We start from the raw sequence: 6,053 nt of genomic DNA, 5'->3' as shown, positions 1-6,053 counted from the left end.
TGGAGACAGGGAAGAAAAACGAAAGAGAGATTTTTGAGCCTGCAAACAATAAGCAATAAGCAACAATAACTGCAAAACTGTTGTGCAATAGCTTGTAGTTTAGGGGTGAGTGAAAATAAAAAATGAAAATGATAAAGAAGATATTTAATGAAATTTCAAACTTATGAGACTAGATGTATTTCATTGATATTGTTGTGACAAATTACAACAAAGAATAATAATAAGGAGAAAAGAATAAGAAAAACAAAAATTAAAACACACAACAATTTATGTGGTTCGACTTTAAGTCTATATCCATGGGCGAAGACGAAGAAGAACTTTCAAAGGAAATTACAATTCTTCAAGCTTTCAAATCCCAAATCCCCAATTTATACCCCCAAAAAAAAAAACTTACTATTTTGGTCAAAATCTCTACCTATATTTTTTCCTAATTACAAATGAAGATTCTATATAGGAAGCAAAGTGTATAATTGTCAAAGATACCTTTTCCTAAAAAGAAGATCTCATAATAGGATATTTTCTATAATAATAGGAAACCCACTTTCAATAATATCTTATATTAGGAAATTATTAACAACTTTCCAAATGGACACAAAATACAATTTAAGACACTTTCTTACAATTTCCACTTTTGCTCAAATTCCCAAGATTCAAACAAACTCGAAAGTCTTCCAAATTACTTCACTTCCACGCTCCATAGGGGCCTTTAGATACTACTAACACCAATTTTAATAAATAATTTTGAGACGGGTTTGAGATTTTTTTTAAAAACCCAGGACGGGTTAGGAGTGGGTTCAGGTATTGTCCCGCCCTGCACCGCCCCGATTATATATAAAATTAATTTTAAATTTTAATTTAATTCAAAATTTAAAATTAATTTAATTTAATTTGTATTTTATTATTTTTAATATATAGATAATAATAAAATAAGTTATAAAAATATAATAATTTAATTATTTATAAAATATATTTATTTTAATGTAATTAAAAAATTTAAAAGTAATTTAAAAAAAATTAAAATTAAAAAAAAAGTTAAACGGGGCGGGGGTAGAGCGGATATGGGAATTTATCATACCCGTCCCGTCTCGTTTAATTTTTTAAATGAGACGGAAATGAGAATTGTTTTGAATAAATAAGATCGGGTTGGGATGGGGCCGACCCGTCCCATTGCCATTCCTAATTGCCACTGAATGGTGGTGCTAAATAAGAGAGGGAGAATTATTGATTTCTAGCAAGGGTAGTGCCAACATAGACCTTTTTGACAATGGTATCATGTAGGTTGTAGTAGAGTTCCCATCCATGATACTAATGGTGGTGGAGGAGAAATCTTTAAGTCAATGTAGATTTTTTCAATTTCTCCCTCAATGTCGACCTTTCTAACTTAATTGTAATTATTTTGAGCTTCCAAAATCTTGTAAGTTCTACGCTACCGTTTGTTCTATTACAATGCCTACTACAAGTAAGGCAATATTTACATACCTTGAATTAGGTTTCTATTGTTAGGTCTACATGAGGAATTCTGGTTTTTCTTATTGACTTGGTTACACTTCTTTTATGGTTCAATAGTGTACACTAGGCTTGGGATTTATAGTATTTAAAAATATTTCCAAATCTATTATATTTTATAAAGTGTCAATTGAAAACACAATTATAGTATAGTTACATTATGTTGATGTTGTTTTAAAAAAAAACAGAATTTCAAAATATAAATTTTGTAAAATAAAAAATTGTTTATTTAAAAGATAACTTTAGTTGTCTCTTCAAACAATAACTTTTTATTTGATTTATTATAAACTACCATAAATTTAAAAATATTTTTTCAATTATCATGTTCTAAAAAATATTTTCTAAGAATTTTGTATGTTTTCTTTTTCAAAATTCCGATTATCATTGGCTTGCAGTTTGATCTGTCATTTTTTATGAGCTAACTTATGATTCATCTTTGGTTTGTTCTCTAATCTTATCCCACATGCTGTTTTCCAAATCTTTAGCTATTATACTACATGTTAGGTTATTTATTAAGATATGACTTCATCAATTCTAAATTTATAACATTGATGCATAGAAATGAACAATTATGGGGTCACAATAGCTCTATCCTTTTCTCTCATGGTCACAATTGATAAAAATGTAATAAAATGTCTTTTGTCAAACTTGATCCACAAATGATCAAGTAAGAGTATGTAATGAACAACACATTCAAAAGCTCGAAAATGACTCATTATGGGTTTAATTCTATAACTTATGAAATGATGAAGTAAAACTTTGCTTTTCTTGCAGTAACATGTTGTTAGACATAAGCTACAATTCTAATATATTTTACCTAAAATCTACTATACATTCTTGTTATAATGTATTTTTGATATATGTTTGTAAGTTATTAATTTTTCCTTTTTGTTAAGTTGTTTTACTATGAAGTGCTTGGATAACTTAACTAACAGATATTTACATTTTCTTAGATATTTTAAGAATTTAGTTTATGTATATTTGATGTCATCATCTATATGTAAATATCTAATTTTTCTTTTAATTTTACTTTCAACTTTACCCTTGAGTCCTTTGAATTTGTTCAAAACTTCTTACTTCTATTTAAAAAAATACACCCATGCAAACCTTGAGAGAACATTTGTAAAGGTCACCATATAACCATCTCATTGATTGATGTCTATTTTATTATACCAGACACATGAATGGATAAGGTCGAAAGGTTCTTTAACTCTAAACTTTAAATCTTCATATAGAAAGTTGATGTGTCATACTAAATTGACACCCGATGCAAATGGTATTTTCATGGATATCGAGTTGGGAAGACAACTTAGCGTAAAACTATTAATTATTATATTTAGCTTGTGATAACTAACATGCATTAGCCATGCATGCCACAAATCTATAGTGTTGTTCTTTCATGCTTTATTGATAATGTTGATTTTATTGACATTATATAGATTGACTTTAGTGTTTTTTTTTTCTTTCCTCTTCTGTGATTAGTGTGCCAAGTGTTCAAGACTTCAATATATTTTGAAAATTTTAAGACTAAAACACCATATAATTACTCGAAATTATTAGTTGCAATATCGACATTAAATTCTTCTTCGTTTTTTGGATATAAAAACATTCTAGAATTATACTTGGTAGAGATCATTAAGATAGGGAATAATCATTCTCTTGTAAACACGAATAATAGGAAAAAACATCAAGTTGTAAGCAGTGACTATTACTCTATCTCCTTTATATTTTTATATACCAAATAAGTTTTTCATATCACTTATCATTTGATTAGAACAAGTTGAATTAATTACTGGGTTATTATTGTAGTTGATTGCTCTAACTATTGAGATTCCCATAAGTGTCGATTCTCAAGGCTCTATTAAAGTGACATTCACAATTGCTTCTTTTGAACATCTTTTTTAAGAGGACTTTAATGTCTCAAATGATACTTGGAAATCTCATTCATTTTTGACATTTTCTTGGTGACTTGCAATGTCACCATGTTAAGTTTAAGTTAATTAGCTTCATTTTTAATCAACAATTTATCATATAATAAATCTTTTTGTCACAATTGAACCATTTAATATCATGTTCTCCAAATCCTTTCTATGGCATCACATCTCTATTTCTTCTCTAAATTCCCTCTCTCGATCTATGCTACCTCTCTATTTTGCCTTTCTTTTTTTTTTGTTTGCAGAGTGTTTAGATATTTATGAATATTTCCTTTTTAGTAAAAGAAAACTCATTAATGTTTTATAAAATAAAAGTTTGTTTAGAAACTCGATATGCTTTTAAGTTGTTTTTATATTTTTAAAAACAACTTTTATATACAAAATTTGATTTTTAATCTTTTTTTATTTATATAATTATTGATTAAAATAATTCTAAAAAAATAAGTAAAAATAATTAAAAATAACTAAAATATGTTATTCGAAAATACCATATTTCCTATTTTTAAGAATATAAATTTGTTTTTTGTTTTTTAGTTACCCCACGTTTTTTTCAGTTGTTTTTTTTTTTCCTAAAGAAAGGAAAACTGTTTCTAAAAAAAGTAAGGTAACCAAACAGGGCCTTAATTTTGTGAACCCACGGGTCATGCAAGAATCTGTGGGTATTAGACTAATCAACTTTGCAACACCTAAATTTTCTGGTCCTTGACCATTTACTGTCCTTGTTCATATAGTACTTCCGGCAACTGGTTTTTGACCACTTGCTCTAGTGCTAAATTGCAGCTGTGGACTCCAATAAGTGTAGAAAAGACAACCCACAAGAATATTATCTGAGGATCACAATGCTAGTTGTGACAATGACACAATGCAAGCAGAACAATGGACAACCAAAGTAGAGACTGAGGTAAGTATTTTGATCCTCATCTTCTTCCTTCACAATGGCTAGCTGCCCAACTTAATCATCAGAGAGGGGTCGCATAGCCCCTCAAACATCCTTTGTTTTGCAGAAGTACCTCGACTAAGTATAAAGGACTCTCACTCCTCAATCAGAATCGAACAACATTGCAACTTGTGACATCGCCCTTTTCTTAATGCACCTACACTTATGTGACCATTTGTTCAATTATTTCTCTTAAATGATGGTGAAAAATAGCAATCAAAATGATTGGTGAGGACCACAATGATTGTGATTATAATAACTCGTGGTATCTATTTTAAAAAATAGTTTTTGAAAGTTTGCTTTAAGATGTTTTATATAATAAAAGTCTGTTTGAAAACGTAAAAAAATTTGTAATTTATTTTTAATATTTTTAAATATATTTTAATTTTTTTTTATGTTTAGTGTTTAATTAAGATATTTTCTAAAAACATCATATTTTCTATTATTAAAAATAAAAAATAAAAAATAAAAAACAATTTTTAGTTACCGAACTTAGAGCTTGTTTGGTAGAGTTTTTAAAAACAGTTTTTTGTTCTTAAAGACATAAAACAGTTTTTAAAAATTCATAACGTTGTTTGGTTGTTGTTTTCTGTTTTCAATTTTTAAAAACAAAGTGAAATAGAGAATAACATTTAGAGAATAAATAAAAGTTGTTTTCATTGGTTTTTAAAAACAATTAAAAAAACACACACTCTATTATTTCTCTTTTATATAAAATTATTATTATTATTTTTGGCTAGGCAAATTAACTCTAAAATAAACAAAACTTAATTTATTTGATTTGTTAACAAGTTTATTAATTTAAAAAAAAAAATTAAAACTTAAATAATAAACTCATTAATACCAGAAATTTGTTATTATAATAAAATTTATTTTTTCTAACATATAATTAAATATCATATTTTCTACTAAAAATATAATTTATGATGTTATTATAATATTACTATTTATGCTTTACTAAAAAGTAAAAACTATATATTTTTTAATTTATTTGTAATTACAAAATTATTTTCATTTTGACTTCAATTAAATTTTATTAATTAATATTATATAATTTGAATTTAAAATATTTTTACAAAATCAAAATAATTTTTTTTTTAAAAACAATTTGTCTGTATAAATCTTTTTGTTTTTTATTTTTAAAATCCTTTTATAATAATAACTTCCCAAATATCCTTAGTTTTAAAAACTTTGTTTTTTTTATTCTTTAACTTTAAAAAAGTTTCTAAAAAAATAAAAATAAATCATGATCAAATAATTTTTTTTTAAAAATTAATTAAAGTCTTAATTGACTTGTATTAAAAATGAATATTAAAATTATTTTTATTTTATAGAAAATTTTGTTACGATAAAAAAATTCTTTCATAATTAAAAAAATATTTATTTTTAACTCATATATAATTGTGGATTTAATTTTTATTTTTTAATAAGACTTAACTTTAATTTGATTTTGAATGGTTTCGTAGTAATTTTAAGAAGTGTTTTTAATTTTTTTAATATCTTAAAAATAAAATTTTTAAGTTTTAGAAAGATTAAAAATACTTTTTAAAATCATCGTAAAAATATACTCATTATCTTATTATAAGTTAATTTTATAAATTTTTATAAAATAAAAGTAATACATTGTTTTTTATGATACGGTATTAGGTGGGAAGCCCGATTCATATTTTTAATTG

This window comes from Vitis vinifera, chromosome 4, assembly GCF_030704535.1.
Source record: "Vitis vinifera cultivar Pinot Noir 40024 chromosome 4, ASM3070453v1".
NCBI lineage: Eukaryota > Viridiplantae > Streptophyta > Magnoliopsida > Vitales > Vitaceae > Vitis > Vitis vinifera.
This window is presented reverse-complemented; position numbering follows the sequence as displayed.